General features: G+C 45.9%; 1 long non-coding RNA gene across 4 annotated transcripts in view; it reads left to right on the top strand.

Annotated features, from left to right (window-relative positions):
• LOC102167197 (uncharacterized) overlaps positions 1–16,523 on the top strand; it is a 153,034-nt gene that overhangs the window by 19,711 nt on the left and 116,800 nt on the right. Inside the window, exon 4 of one of the 4 annotated variants that reach the window (XR_014819544.1) lies at positions 6,906–8,188. The exons of the other annotated variants lie outside the window; for them this stretch is intronic. This is a non-coding gene — a long non-coding RNA (uncharacterized LOC102167197). Of the gene's footprint in view, positions 1–6,905; positions 8,189–16,523 lie in introns of those variants that run through there. 4 annotated transcript variants of the gene reach the window in all.

The raw sequence follows: 16,523 nt of genomic DNA, 5'->3' as shown, positions 1-16,523 counted from the left end.
AACCACTGAGCCACGACGGAAACTCTTCCCTGGACTGGATGTTTAAATTTGAGTCAACAGCTGGGGCAAGCACCTGGGAGGTGATTAGAGGGCACAGGCTTTTACCGCCCCAAGTGCAAGTGGTGTGGCCATCACATATGAGGACGGCAGAGGGGATGGCACATGCCCTTGGTAACAATTGCCAGTGCTCCTGAACCTTCTGTTATTCTTTAAGCAGCATCAGCACCAAAGGTGCAATGTTGCTAAACAGAGAAGCTATGGGACAAAATAGCACATGAGTTTCTGGCCTCAGTCCTTTGGGGACACATCCTGCCCTTGGAGGCCCCACAGGCCAGATACATCAGAAATGGACCACGGTATGGAAGATTTCGTCCTGTCACCAACCCTCTCAAGTCATGAGGTGATGAAGCAAAGCTGGGGTGACCCTGACATCTTCCTCTGAGTACCGAAACTCATGGAGTCCTCTGAGTCCTGTGAGGATCCTGGTGAGGTTGCAGGGCACACCCTTGCCTCCTGGGATCAGTTGCTTCTGCATACTCCCCAGGGACCGGAGACTGGTTGAAGACAGCACATCAAAGTCATAAATCTCCATCCCATCGCAGGGCCCTGGGTGTGAAAAATCAGGGAAATTGGCCCACAATTCAGAAATCTATCTTCCGATACCTGTGTCTGGCCTGACTGCATAGTAGTAAAACCATGTCCGTATCAGCAAGAAAAAAAGGTTTTTAATTAAATTCACATGTACAAGAATATATTACAGATTGACTACTGAAATAATAATCTGTAATGGACAAGACAATCTAAACAGCAGAGCAGGACCCCGCTCCACTCGGCAGCACACAGCAGAGAAGCATGAGTCCTTGCAGACTCCTAGGTCATTTCAGCCCCACAGCCTCCCGGAGCCCCAACACCATGGTCCTGGAACGTTTAGGAAGAGGGACTCCAGCAATGACCAGATTGGAGATGTAACCACCAGGACATAGCCCCAGCAGAGGGTGTGCACACAGGCCGGTCAGCCTACCCATGAATCTTCAGTGACATCTACTTGGTGACCCTAAGAGGAGCCCTCTCCAGAGAGGACAACCATGCACTCACACCACTGGCCTCTGCTCCACCTTACAAGGGTACCGTGTGAGCCAGGGGCCCTTATTTCTGAGGTGGCTGCTAGGTGATAAGACCCCACAACACCCATTCTCTGTAGAGGTTGCAGAAATTCATGGGAACAGAGTCCAAAATAGCTCTGTGGCCTTAACAACTTACAAAATCTCTTTTCTCATCTGTAAAGTGGGGAGAATAGAAACGCTGGTGCCTGCCTCTCAAGACTATGTGAGGATCAAATGCAACACTGCTGTGTTCAGATGCTTCTCAATATGCAAGCTCTGCAAGCTATTGTTCTATGTGCACATCTTTTCTAAACTGTGTAAGTTCATAACAAGAAGCTTGCTTCTGTTGTGATAGTGAGACTTCATTTGTCAAAAATTTTGATGGTGCTGCCTGGTTCTCAGCGTCCAAGGGCCTAATTCCATCCTAGTCATATTTTTGCAGAGAACCTGGGCTTATCCCCTTGGCTTTTCATACCAAAGACTTCTAACGTGTGTGTGTGTGTGTGTGTGTGTGTGTGTGTGTGTGGTGCTCCTCTTCCCTTATAATCCTTCAAAAAGTGTTAGAATTCTAGGGCATTCCCATCGTGGCTCAGTGGCCACAAACCTGGTTAGTATCCCTGAGGATATGGGTATGATCCCTGGTCTCACTCAATGGCTTAAGGATCCGGCGTTGCCATGAGCTTTGGTGTAGGTCGCAGATGCGGCTCGGATCCCGCGCTGCTGTGGCCGTGGCATAGGCCTGCAGCTGCAGCTCCAATTCAACCCCTAACCTGGGAACATCCATATACCGTGAGTGTGGCCCTAAAAAGACAAAAAAATAAAAAAGTGTCCGAATTCTAGAATGGATGAGGGATGCTGGGGGCTCATGTGGTCCACTCCTTCATTTTGCAGAGGGAGGTGTCAGGGCACAGAAAGGTTAAGTGCTTATTCAAAGTCACATATTGTTTGACTCCCCTGTCTTTGGCTTCTCTCACAGCCAGACAGTGCCTCCTGTCCAGTGGGTCTTTGGGGGGGGCGACACAGTAAATTAAATACTTTCCTCCCTTCACAATCGTGACATTTCCACTGTTTTTGAGTGAGTAACTGTTACCTAAGCCAGGTGTGTTCTTTAGGATGCGGAGGGCAGGGAGCAGGAGCATGGTAGCCAGCCGAGGGCAAGTGGCTATTAAAGAAGGGCAGGAGTGGGTACCTCTCATGGTCTAGATGGTGCCTCATCTTAATAGATTATGTGTTTTGCACTTGCCTCTTATTTCAGGAAAAATAAATATATAATCATCTCACTTTTTCAGTTCATCGTATTAATTTATATTCAGGAAGTGACAGATTACATCCATGCAAAGCGTAGATGCACCTGATATAAGTTGTGTCGTTTTGGAAGAGTTGCTTTAGAAGCACATGATATGGAGGCAACTGGGATTCCTTGAGTGATGAGTCCTCCACCATCTGCTCACCTTCCTCTCAGCAGATGCCCTGATACCTAAGCAGTGAAAAATGGAGGTTATTTTGTGTGAAACCCTCCCCTCTCTTCTCCCATATGAAGAAGAGTCTGTGACAACAGCTCTACCTGTGAGCAAGGCCTGGTGGTCCAACCATCCTAGCTCACCCGGGACCGAGGCTCCCTGGGACTTTCAATGTGAACATGGCGAGTGTGCCAGGAAGACGAAGACAAATTGAGTGTCCTAGCAGTCCCCACACCCTTTTCCCAGGAACCTTTCCAAACAAATAACAAATCATTGTAGAGTGAATTGATAGCAAATAATGCCAAAATGCTATGTGAGACGGGCAGTCGGGAAGAGAACTAGAATGAATGAATGAATGAATGAATGGAAGGAAATGACTTGTTTTTAATAAAAAGATCCATGAAGAATGAGGGGGGGAGATTGAGGAGGAGGATGTCCTACCGACTGGGTGAACAGAAGAGCAACGTTTCATTATAGGATTCATGTAAAGATGGAGATCCCATTCATTAAAAAGAAAAACTCGGAGTTCCAGTTGTGGCTCAGCAAAAACAAATCTGACCAGTATCCACTAGGATGCAGGTTCAATCCCTGGCCTCGCTCAGTGGGTTAAGGATCCCACATTGCCGTGAGCTATGATGTAGGTCTTAGATGCCACTCAGATCTGGCATTGCTGTGGCTGTGGCATAGGCCAGCAGCTTTGATTTGATCCCTAGCCTGAAAACTTCTATATGCTGTGAGTGAGGCCATTAAGAAAAGAAAGAAAGAAAGAAAAATATTTGATGGTAAGTTAGGAGAATATACATTATATAAAAAACAGACCATAATAGTACTTCCCAACTGTTTTAACTACATGGAACATATATTTTTTAATTATAATATTTGAAATAATAAGGGAGAGAACTCATTCTGGCCAGAGGTGACCAACCAAGGGACCTCTGCACCATAGACACTCTTCAGTCCCCTGAGAGCTAAGTGGGTCAGTATCTCAGCTCCCTTGTGACCCATCGACCTCTTTGAACTGTAGGATCACAGCACTCCAGCCGAAACACACAGGTCTAGACTGTACTCCATTGCAAATCTGAAATCCACATTTCCTCTGAGTTTCCGATGAAACTACCAAAGCCTAGGTGGACAAACTCCTTCTGATGACCCAATGTTTCAAAGCTTCCTCAAAGGGCCTTTCCTGCAGTGGGATGGGTGTGGCTTCCTGTTTACATTTCTGCTTCTTTGGTCCAGGTTTCCCCAGCATGTACACAGGGCTGCAGGTTGAGCCATGACCTCATGACTTTGGGTAGGAAGTAATTCTAGATCACATTCAGTTTACATTAGTTGCTGACCTGAAATGAGTCTTACAAAAACGTTTTTGAAAAAAGATAGATATTGGAGTTCCCTGTTGGTACAAAGGGTTAAGGATCCAGCGTTATCACTGCTGTGGCTTGGGTCACTGCTGTGGTGTGAGCTCAGTCCTTGGCCTGGGAATTTCTGCATGCCTCGGGCGTGACAAAAAAAAAAAAAAAAAAAAAAAAGGAAAGAAAGATATTGCCAATGATTAAAAAATTCAGAAGTTTCTCATTAGCAAATTCAAATAGGAGTTCCTGTTGTGGCGCAGTGGTTAACGAATCCGACCAGGAACCATGAGGTTGCAGGTTCAATCCCTGGCCTCGATCAGTGGGTTAAGGATCCGGTGTTGCCGTGAGCTGTGGTGTAGGTCGCAGACACAGCTCGGATCTGGCGTTTCTGTGGCTCTGGTGTAGGCTGGTGGATATAGCTCCAATTCGACCCCTAGCCTGGGTACCTCCATATGCCATGGGTGCAGCCCTAGAAAAGTCAAAAAAAAAAAAAAAAGTTAAAATAAACTGGCTTTCTTGAAAAATGGGAAGATCTGATAGCCGAGGGCCACAGTTCCTCCCCTGGTCACAATTATCTGAGAACTGAGGGCCTAGGTAGTGCGGTCGATAGAGTGTTGGTTGCCAGGGTTCAAATCTCATCCCTCCTACTTACAGGTAACCAAATTGATAAACTTAACCTCTCAAAGGTTTGGTTTCTCACCTTTAAAGACAATGTTAAACTAACAGTAATTTTTTTTTTTTTTGAAGTGGTTCTCAGTCTGGGTTAGGTGAACTTTATTTATGTGTTGTCTTTTAAGGCCACACCCATGGCATGTGGAAGTTCCCAGGCTAGGGGTGGAACCGGAACTGCAGGTGCCAGCCTACACCACAGCCACAACAACACAGCAGCGCTGGACCCAAGCCGTGTCTGCGACCTATGCCACAGTTCACGGCAACGCCGGATCCTTAACCCACTGAGTGAGGCCAGGGATCAAACCTGTGTCTTCATGGATACTAGTCGGGTTCGTTACCACTGAGCCACGATGGGAACTCCAAACAGCAATTATTTTTATGTACCAAAAAAATGCTTTAAACAGTGGCCAGCCCGTCATAGTCATTCCATAAATGTCCGTGATTCTCCTCCCATCCCCACTTATGCGGGTAACTTGGCTATTTTCCGTACCTTCCCAGTCCCAAGAGCATAATGGTTAGTCTAGACAGTTCAACAAAATGGGTTTGACACCTGGGTGCCTCAGGTCACTGGGTAATCACTCAATCTGCATCCTTTCCTGCGTTGACGGCCCTCATCCCCAGCTCGACCCCTGTCCCTTCTCCCTCTTGGAGCTTCCCCGTTGTCCTTCCAGAGCTCACAGGAAACTGACACCAGGGCAGAGAACACACAGCTGCACCAAGTCCCCCGACTTTGCAGCCAGAGGTTTCTGGACAGAAGAAACATGGGCCCCCTAGTTGCTTCAAGATGTCCCATCCTCTTTCTAATATCAAATCTTTCCCAGCCATTTTGCTCTTCAGCCCCCTCCCCCGCCCCCAGCACATAATAAGGAGAAAATCTTTTGAGCATTTCGGCGAGCAAGTCAATCAACCAGAAGACACGAATCCACAGGAAAATGAGGGGGTGATTTCCTCGCAGACAGTTGTTTTTAATAAACCAGTGTCTGCTGCTAAGCAACCTTGACGATGCCTCTTCCCCACGTACAGCTAAACAGACCACTTCATTGTTGCAGGGATTAGGCTGATGCTCTCGTGAGTCAGAAGAAGGTACCAGAGAAAGTTTTACTCAGGCTGGAGATGAGTGTAAAAGGCTAAGAAGCAAAACAGGAGCGGCACGCCCCGGCTGTGCTGTGTAAGCCATGTAGTTATTTCACTCACGCTTTGGGTTTGACGCCTGTTTGGGGAGTTAGCCCTAAGAGCTGGCTTGTTCATTCATCGCAGAGCAGACGGAGTCATGGTGTGGGAGACGGTCTCCCTGGTTCTTTCCAGAAGACTCATAATTAAAGTTGTGGCTAGTTCTTACATCAGTCTGAGGGAGGGCCAGTGGAACTCCCTGGAAGTGAGCAGCGCCTGGGAGGCAGATTAGATGTTGCAACTGTCAAATCCCACAGCACAGTCATTACGCCAAGGCTATGAGGTGAACTGCAAGCCAGCCAATAAGAACGGTGGGAGAGTGGTACCATTTCCGTCTCCTGACTCTGTTTGGAGAGGTAGGGCAGGGGCGAAGCCAGCCACACAGTTCCTTTTGCAAAATTTAACGCACTGGGTGGCTACACCACCCATTGCCCAAAGCACGGAAAAATCCTTTGGCGTAATTTCCTAAGCCTCTAAATATATATTCCCCTTAATACCTAAATGCGGCCATTTCAACAAAGCTAATCAGTTAACATAAAGAACAACATTTGGAGGGAGGAGTGTTTGGCGTGGAGAAGGGGGATATCCCAGAAAATGTACTGTCTTCTTTGTAACTTCTTCACCAGCATCTTTTTATACTGAAAAAAAGTCAAATTAAAAATGTTTGCCTGGGAGTTCCCATTGCAGCTCAGCAGGTTAAGAACCTGACATAGTGTCCACGAGGCTGCAGATTTGATCCCTGGCCTTGCTCAGTGGGTTAGGGATCCAGCGTTGCCACAAGCTGCAGTGTAGGCTGCAGATGCGGCTGAGACCAGTGTTGCCGAGACTGGTGTGGGCCAGCAGCTGCGGCACCAATTCAACCCCTAGTCCGGGAACTTTCCTATGCTTTTCTTTTTAGGGTGTGGCCCTAAAAAGAAAAAAAAATTTTTTTTTCCTGTATTTTTAAGTGAAACTATTAAGCTGCTGAAGATAAAACACAGGAAGCGCACGCAAAACTACAAGAAGTGCGAAGAACTAGTTTTGACTGTTTGTGTGTGTGTGCGCCCATCTTTGACCCTTTGCTCTCTCTTGCTGGCTCCTAATCTCTAAAAACATTGCCGAGACCTGAAGCCGCAGTTCCCTGTGTCTCTTCCTACTGCTGTGTCTCCTAGGTCACTGTTTCCTCACACTTGGACTGTGGAGTCACCTCTCAAGTAGAGGTGAGAAAAACTGAAAGGCTTCAAGACATACCAGCCTAGGGAATTCCACCACACTCTCCTTCCTCCTGGAGGAGAAAACCAAAACCAAAACCAAACACGGCCTGGACTGAGTTCTCTAATTCTGAGTTAGTGTCAGACCCGCTAGCCAGGAAGCCATTTAACTTCACTTTACTTCAAGTCTCCATCTATAAAAACAAAGCATATGGGACTTGCTCCCTACTCATTCCCCACGACTGTATGGGGAAGCTTTATGGGCGAAGCTTTGGAAAGCTCCTGGAAGGAGTGGAGGAATCTGATCACTGTGTGTGCCTATTGTGTATAAAGATCCTTTGAAATTAGCAAGCCACCAACAGACTACTGGGAAGGGAGAGATAGAAACAGCCCCTGCCTGGGAAAAGGAAGGCAGCCCCCTGCAATCTGGTGAAAACTGTGTGCAACAAAGGACCAGCAGAGGAAAGATGTAGTGGATGCCAATGGAAGCTGCAAGAAGCAATGGAGATGAGAAAAGGAGTGAAGGAGGCACCAGAATGCAGCAGCTGACAAGCTCTCCTAGAATCCAAGCATGCTGCTACCGGGGAAAATGAAAAATCCAAAGACCTTCCCACATAATCCCCTTTGGACATGTTTCATATCTTGTTCGTTGCTTGAGTATATTCCCATTTTCAATATTCATTGAATCATACACCTAATGTACAGTGTATGTAAATTTTATCTTGTTTTAAAAAGCAATCCATCTGTCTAATCCCGTTCGAATCCATGAGTTCTCTGCTGTGCCCATGCGCAGCTTTACTCCAATTACTAATTTTTCTAGCAAAAGTTATATTCAACAAGATAAATGTATGCAAATATGGGTATTCATGCATATCATAATCATATATACAGTTAGGTTAAACAGGCTTTATCTGTCATTCTGTAGTAATTGTTACCTCTGCACATTTATAATTCCCTGCTAGTCATTCAAACGCCAAGTGCCTTTGAAATTACCAAAAAATTAAACTATGTGCAACAGGAGTTCCCTAGTGGCTCAGCAAGTTAAGGATCTGGTGTAGTCACTGCTGTGGCTCTGGTTATAGCTGTGGCATGGATTCAGTCCCTGGCCCTGGAACTCGTATGTTGCATGCCGAGGGCAAAGCCAAAGACAACAACAACAACAAAAAGTATGTGCGACAGACTTTCAGTGTTAAAAATGTTTTACTAATTTCTAATTCATTAAAAATTACTAAAGAGTGTGGAAATGTGGTAACTCTATTTATCAGAATATTGGTTTGCCCAAATGATGCTACACTCTTTCTAAACCTAATGATAGAGTTTACGATATCTATGATTTAGACTTCGTGGGGGGGGGGAAATAGGTAACAACAGTTATAACTGAATTCATGAGTTAGTGGTTGTTCAGTTTGCAGTTCTAACACAAAAGGTAAACATTGCTTAACCCAGACTAGTGACTTACTGAGACTAATCAATGTCTGACATTGATTCAAGGAGCCTGAAGTTGGGTCCTTACTAAAGAACTATCACACTTTTGTAAATCACGCACACTTGTGAAATTCAACTTTGTGTATTTTCTTTCTAATGGAAACTTTAAGCTAAGCAAAGAAATAACTTATTTGAGAAGAGGCGATAAATATCAATTAATTTGCCATCAGCTGCATATTCTTGTCAATATCAGCGCAGACTTGATCTTTAAAGGCAGTGAGGTGTGATCACTGCACCACCTGCCTTATCGTCGTTATAGCTGGGGTCCTCTGAGACTTTGAGATGTGCATGCAGGAAATTTATCTGGGTCTGGACTAGGGACTAGCCCCTGTGGGACAGCAGAGGAGACACGACTGGAAGAAGCTGAGATCCACTGCAGTGGCAACAAAAATCGAAGCTGATCTCAGGAGAGACCCTGAAGATGAAGGGGCACTCTACTCATGACCTTTCTGGGCCAAAGGAAGCCAGAGCTTGTATTCTCACACCAACCCATCACTGAATGTAGGCTGCCCTGGAAAAGGGGTGCAGCCTTGAGCAAGGAAGCTTCCTTTGGCTTACGGAGCCATTAGCAGCCAGGAAAATGAGTTCCTTAGACCTGGGTGGGCAGGCGGGTATGGATCTAGTGTTGCCTCGCAACGGTCACTATATCTTCATGATGTGCATCTTTACTAAATGCCCGGCCGTGTGCTAAATTCTTTACATACATTGTCTCATTTTCACTATATTACTCCTTTTGACAGTTGGGAAAACCAAAGCTTAGGAAAGGTAAGTTATTTACCCCAAGATTGCCCAGCTACTGCTTAGCAGTACGACCCGTGTTCAGACACAGGCTACATGTCTCCAAAGTACTTGCCTTTGACCCAAACCCCAGATATAGAGCCAGGAGGTGGGGTCCCCTCACTGACCAGCTGTGTAGTCTTCCCCAAAGAGAGCTCTGCATTTCTCCTTTTTTGTTTAATTAAAGTATGCTTGATTTACAATGTTGTCCCAGTTTCTGCTGTACAGCAAAGTGACCCAGTCATACATATATGTACATATCCCTTTTCATATTCTCTTCCGTCTTAGTCTCTCCCAAGAGACTGGATATAGTTCCCTGTGCTATACAGTAGGACCTCATTGCTTATCCATTCTAAATGGAATAGTTTGCATCTACTAACCCCCAACTCCCTGTCCATCCCACCCTACCCCTCCTGCTTGGCAACCATAAATCTGTTCTCTATGTCTGAGTCCGCTCCTGTTTTGTAGATAGGTTCACTTGTGCCATATGTAGATTCCACATAAAAGTGATATCATATGGTATTTGTCTTTGCTTATTTTGAAAATCTCTAGTTACATCCAGTTGCTGCAGATGGCATTATTTCATTCTTTTTATGGCTGAGTAGTATTCCATTGTGTATATGTACTGCATCTTGTTAGTCCTTTCATTTTTTGATGGACATTTAGGTTGTTTCCATGTCTTGGCTGTTGTGAATAGTGCTGCAATGAACATAGGGTGCATGTATCTTTTTTTTTTTTTTGTCTTTTGTCTTTTTGTCTTTTTGTCTTTTGTTGTTGTTGTTGTTGCTATTTCTTGGGCCGCTCCCGCGGCATATGGAGGTTCCCAGGCTAGGGGTTGAATCCGAGCTGTAGCCACCGGCCTCCGCCAGAGCCACAGCAACGCGGGATCCGAGCTGCGTCTGCAACCTACACCACAGCTCACGGCAACGCCGGATCGTTAACCCACTGAGCAAGGGCAGGGACCGAACCCGAAACCTCATGGTTCCTAGTCGGATTCGTTAACCACTGCGCCACTACGGGAACTCCTGCATGTATCTTTTTGAATGAAACTTTCATCTGGATATATGCCTAAGAGTGAGATGACTGGATCATATGGTAGTTCTGTTGAATCTCTTCTTACCTTCGGAGGGTAGACATCTTCCTGAAGCATTTAGGAATTCGCTAAAGCACCAGAAAGTGGGGATCAAGTGGCAGATCGTCTAGGGCTGGGGGGTAACTCTTCTGTGGCTGGGCTTTCCAGGGCTGGTGCTGTCCATTCACCAATTTGGAGGCGTCTACAGAGGGTGGTGAACTTGAGCACCGTTAAGGCAAGTTTCAGTATCCAAGGAGTTTGGGGCAGTAGCGGTACCTGCCGTCAGATGGGCAGGAGGACTGTAGTTCTGGGTTGTCCATTCACCTAGAAGCAAGACTCCAAGAAGTGGACAGGGGATAAGAAATTCAGCAAAAGCGGGAAGATGTTGAGTGTCCCAGCCGACAGGCACTGATAAGGAGGGCTCCAGTCCGGCTGGACCAATAATCCTTTATCGTGACTTCCAAGGCCACGATGATGTTTACTTGCAGACATACTTCTCCCTTTGCATCCACTGCTTCTCCACCTCCTGCTCTGCCCCAGCTACACTGAGCTGCTTTCCCTTTCTCTGCATCTACTGCCTGCCTCCTCAGCTTCGGGCTTCTGCCTGGAAGACCGTTCTCGCTGGCTCCCTTTCTTTACCTCGCTCACTCCAACTCATCTCCCAGGTGTCCATCAGGACTCTTCCAGGAAGCCTTTCTTGACCTCCCAAGGTGGGGTAGGTGGCCCTCCTGTGTTCTCCCAGAACAGCCTGTGGTGGGAGGATTATACAATGGCCGGCACGTAACAAGCACTCTAAAAACACTGGCTGTGATTATTATTCTTTCTCGGTGGCCCCTATCATTCTGAATTGGAGACCACGCATGCCTCGCCTGGGCCTGGGCCTTTACCTCTGCCATCTGCCACATTGCAGAGCCTACAATAAATGCCTGATAAATATTTGTTGAAACAATAAAAACTGCAGTGACACAACTGGGTAAACACGGACGGGACAGCACGGGAGAGGGGGAGGGGACAGAGGTGGCTGGGACTCTCTCGCAGTCTCCCAGAGACTGGCCCACAGAGCCAGTGCCGGTCTCTGCCAGGACGTAGGTCCGAGCATCCATCTACACTGGCTGTCGTGCTCAGAACAGTGTCAGCAGTGGGGAGGGGTTCCTTCCTGGCTGATGACCCTTCGTGCCTGTAACTGAGAGGGCAGACAGGGACAGTCATGTGGGCGGAACGATTGTTTGTGATTCTACCTCTTGTTTTTCTAAGAGGCAGCTTATGGAATAAACATGGGATTGGGGTCAGGCATATCTGCATTAAATATCTCTATTCTTTTACCTAGAGCTCTGGAGTAGCTTTGGATAAGGGACAAATCTTTGGGACAAGATTTCCTGGATTTGAATTCTAGCTCCTCCACTTCCTCACTGTGTGACGTTAGACATGTCATGTCACCTCTCTGTGCCTTGGCTGTCTCATCTGCAAAATGGAAATAATAATTTCTCCTTCACAGAGATTGAATGAGTTCATAATTGTAAAATTCTTAGAACAGGACTTGGCGTACATAAGTACAATATAAAGTTTTGCCTAATCATCCTGAGCCTTGATTTTTCTCATCAGGAAAAAATGGGTAGGCGTTCCCCCTGTGGCACAGTGAGTTAATGATCCAGCTTGTCTCTGTGGAGGCGCCGATTCAATCCCCAGCCTGGCCTCGTGGCTTAAGGATTCAGCCTTGCTGTAGGTCGCATCTCCAGCTCATATTCTATCCCTGGCCTGGGAACTTCCATATGCCACGGGGTGCAACCAAAAAGGGAAAATAAAAAGAAGAAAGAAAAAGAAAAAAATAACTATATGTAGGATACTTGGCATAGCACCTGACATATGGCCTATTCCCAGTAATTATTATTATTATAATCATTATTATTATTATTATTTTCTATTACTTATCCTGCAAGTGGAGGATACTTTCTGAGGCTGAATTTAATTGGATAATAGAAAACTTCTTCTTGTGGATACTTTTGGTCTCTACTGATGATTAGGGGAGAAAAGGAGCTATTTCTGTGTGGTTCTGAGCCAGCCTCTTCCCTCATAGGGAAGTTTCCCTAATGCTCTGCAAACCTTCCTCATAGACCCAAACACTCCAGTGCATTCCCCTTTCTCTGATAAATGAGTGAAGGAAGGTATATTAATTTTCTTGGACTGACACACCGCAAACTTGGTGGCTTCACACAACAGAAATTTATCCTCTCCCAGCTCTGGAATCAGAAGTTGAAACCAAGGTATGGGCAGGGCCACCTCCTCTGAAAGCTCTAGGGGAGAGTTCCTTGTCTCTTCCAGCTTCTTGGCGGCTCTGGGCATCCCTTGGCTTGTGGCAGCATCACTCTAGCCTCTATATTTGTCTTCACATGGCTTCCTCCCTTTGTGTGTCTCTGTCACAAATCTTTGTCTGCCTATCTCCATTCATGACACCTGTCACTGGATTTAGGGATCACTCTAAATTCTAGAAAATCTCATCTTGAGATCCTTAATTATATCTGCAAGGACGGTTTTTCCAAATAGATTCACATTCACAGTGATTAGAATGAGAACATATCTGCTGGGGCCGCCTATTCAACCCACTAGAAGGGGTAATAGGGCTCTCATTGGTTCTAAATAGAACCTACATATATCTCCTTTGTGCTTCTCCTTTTCCCTGCACCCATGTCCCAGTCTCATTGATATTTCTTTCCTGTGACATTGAGAGCCAGAGGGGCAAGCAAGACATCCAGACCACCTAGTCCCCTTCCTGGGCTCCACTCTGGTCATGTCTGCACCTGCTTCCTACCTCAGGAGCCACTGTTGGCAGCACATTAGATACCTGAGCCCGTGAAAGCTTATTCTGTTGGCCCACCCAGTTGCCTTGCAGACAGCCAGGAGAGTCAGATGTCACCCTGGGACCTTGCAGGGCCAGCTTGCCCCACCTGGCTCTTCACCAGGGTTGCCTTGGTCACACATCAGGTTTCATAGATGAGGCCAAAGCAGGAGACCCTGGTGAGCTGGAACCAGTAGGGGCAGTGGATCTGGGTCAGAGCAGGAATTATGTTTGCACTTGGACCAGGCAAATAGACTCAGAGAAGGAATCTGGGTCAAAAGTTTGGCAGAATGGTGGAAACATGAAGCCTGATACACAAATTAAGATGGAGACTAGCTCTTCACCCGCACAGGCCAGTTCTTGGTTCTTCAAAGTCCAATTGAGCTGAGTCTGTGACATGTGGCATATCATGGATGGTAAGGGCCAACTAAATGTATATTAACAGATACTCGCTGGGCCATCATTATTTGCTTAATGCCAGGAACTGTGGATACAGAGATAAGACAGGGCAGGGGACACATGTACCTAAAAAATGAATTTTCATGAACGGTGATAACTCTTATGTAAGGTGTTGTAAGAGGTCCAAGGAGAGCATAACTCATTCTGCCTTGGATTGGGGAGTGGGTCATGATGGAGGCACAGAAGAGGTGATATTTGAGCAGGATCTTAAGGAATTCAGTCTGAGGCGTGTGGAGGGACAGCCCAGAAAGTGCACTGTCCAGTTGACGGTGCCTCTTCTTCCCCTCTTTCTCTGTGTCCAACTCCTCCAAAGTCTAGACCTTGCATAAAAAGAACTGCTTTTGGAGTTCTTCTCGTGGCTCAGTTGTTAACAAATCCTAATCTGACGAGGAACAATGAGGTTGCGGGTTCCATCCCTGGCCTCGCTCAGTGGGTTAAGGATCTGACATTGCTGTGAGCTGTGGTGTAGGTCACAGATGCGCCTAGGATCCTGTGTTGCTGTGGCTGTGGTGTAGGACTGCAGCTGCAGCTCCGATTTGACCCCTAGCCTGGGAATCTCCATATGCCACAGGTGTGGCCCTAAAAAGACAAGAAACAAAAACAAAAACAAAAAAACCCAAAAGAATTGCTTTTGCACAAGAACTATTGCTGATCAGCAATCCAAAGACAGATATCAAACATGTCCCACAAATGGGCCCAGGGAAATAATCAACCAGTACGGCCTCCAGCTACGGGGAACTGGTTTGGTGGGTACCGGCTACATGGGAGAGGCCCTACAGCCTCAACCACCATCCCTGCTGTGGTAAACTCATGGATGTTTACCTAGTTTCAGTGATACGTCACTGTCGAGATTATCATGTCACCTGTTTGGATATCTTTCTTACTCAATTCTGCCATTTATTTTACATACGTAAGCTGATGTCAAACCCTAAGAAAAAATTTCTGATTTTAAAACTCCGGCAGAAGGGAAGGAGGCTGTAGTTCACTACTCCCTGTTGCATTTTTTTCGGTATTTAATGAATATCTCTTTGACCTTCCTTGGAGGTCTCTCATCACCCACCATCTTTCTAATTACTTGTGGTCTTAAAATTAGGCTAAAAATAATTTTATCTGATTATTACTAGGTCACATTTAAGTAACTTAACTGGGTAAGGAGGTTTAAATGTTTCCCAATATTAAAAACAAACATGGGAGTTCCCGTCGTGGCGCAGTGGTTAACGAATCCGACTAGGAACCATGAGGTTGCGGGTTCGGTCCCTGGCCTTGCTCAGTGGGTTAACGATCCGGCGTTGCCGTGAGCTGTGGTGTAGGTTGCAGACGCGGCTCGGATCCCGCGTTGCTGTGGCTCTGGCGTAGGCCAGTGGCTACAGCTCCGACTCAACCCCTAGCCTGGGAACCTCCATATGCCGCGGGAGCGGCCCAAGAAATAGCAACAACAACAACAAAAAGACAAAAGACAAAAAAAAAAAAAAAAAAAAAACGAACATGGATATATTTATCGGCATTTTAAATGTATACATTAGGCATGTGTGCACCTATGTCATATACATCAGCACTGAATGTAAAATTCAGATAAATTCGAGAATCTAAACAATAGACCTCAAAATAATGAAAGAAGCCAGACATGTGAATCCATTTCTATGACATTCTTAACAAGGCGAGATTATAGGGATAAGATTCATCCCAGCGCTTGCCAGGGGCTGAAAGTGAAGGAAGGAAATTGCAGAGGAATACAGTGAAGTATGGAGAAGATGAAAATGGTCTCTATCATGACTGTATATATTTGTAAAAATTTAATTAACTGTACAATTTTAAAGGGTGAATTTTACTTTATGTAAATTACATCTCAATAAACCAGACTTTAAAAAAAAAAAAAAAAAGAGGTTACTCCAGGCTCCCTGGCCAGGCTAATTCACTGCTGCATCTACAATTTCTTATTTGCTTGTAGGAATACCCAAATGGAAGAGTTTGAGAATTTTCCAGTTAACATCTCTTCTCTTTAAAAGAAGGAGTTTCAGGAGTTCCCGTTGTGCTTGAGTGGTACGAACCCAACTAGTATCCAAGAGGACTTGGGTTCAATCCCTGGCCCTGCTCAGTGGGTTAAGGATCTGGTGTTGCCGTGAACTGTGGTGTTAAGTCGCAGACGTGGCTTGCTTGGATCTGGCGTTGCTGTGGCTGTGGCAGAGGCTGGCAGCTATAGGTCTGATTCGAGCCCTAGCCTGGGAACTTCCATATGCCTCAGGTGTGGCCCTAAGAAAAATAAAAAATAAACAAAAATAAAATAAATGAAGGATGTTTGAGTACGATTCTGAATGAGGTGGACCCCAAGAAGAATGTCAACTTGAACAAGCATTTCAGAAGTAGGAGGTATTGGTGGAGTTCCCCTTGTGGCTCAGCAGATTAAGAACCTGATTAGTATCCATGGGGATGTGGGTTTGATCCCTGGCCTCGATCATGGGTTAAGGATCCAACAGTACCGCAAGCTGTGGCATAAATCGCAGATGGGACTCAGATCCCCAGTTGCTGTGGATGTGGTGTAGGCCGGCAGCCACAGCTCCGATTCCACCCCTAGCCCAGGAACTCCCATATGCCGCAGGTGCAGCTCTAAAAAGAAAAAAAAAAAAAAAAAAAAAAAAAGAAGTAGGAGGATGGGGTGCCTTCAAATGTATATAAAACACCAACATACCTAGATGCATAGTCACTTATCTATCTTTCCTAAACTTCCTTACTTGTGAAATATTCCCTTGCTGCTCTATTACCAGTAAGGCAAGTCTATCTGTTTCCTGAGGTGCAAGTACCACCGATTAGGTGACTAAAACCACAGAAATTTATCTTCTCACAGATCTGGAAGCTAGAAGTCTGAGACCAGGGTGTCAGCTGAGTTGGTGTCTTTGGAGGCCTCTCATCTGGGTTGGTAGAAGGCCGTCTTCTTCTCCCTGTGTCTTCACACAAT

This window comes from Sus scrofa, chromosome 11 (assembly GCF_054392235.1).
Source record: "Sus scrofa isolate SSC_HxYL_T2T_F1_AM1 chromosome 11, Sscrofa_HxYL_maternal_Yorkshire_Landrace_v2.0, whole genome shotgun sequence".
Taxonomy (NCBI): domain Eukaryota; kingdom Metazoa; phylum Chordata; class Mammalia; order Artiodactyla; family Suidae; genus Sus; species Sus scrofa.
This window is presented reverse-complemented; position numbering and strand designations above follow the sequence as displayed.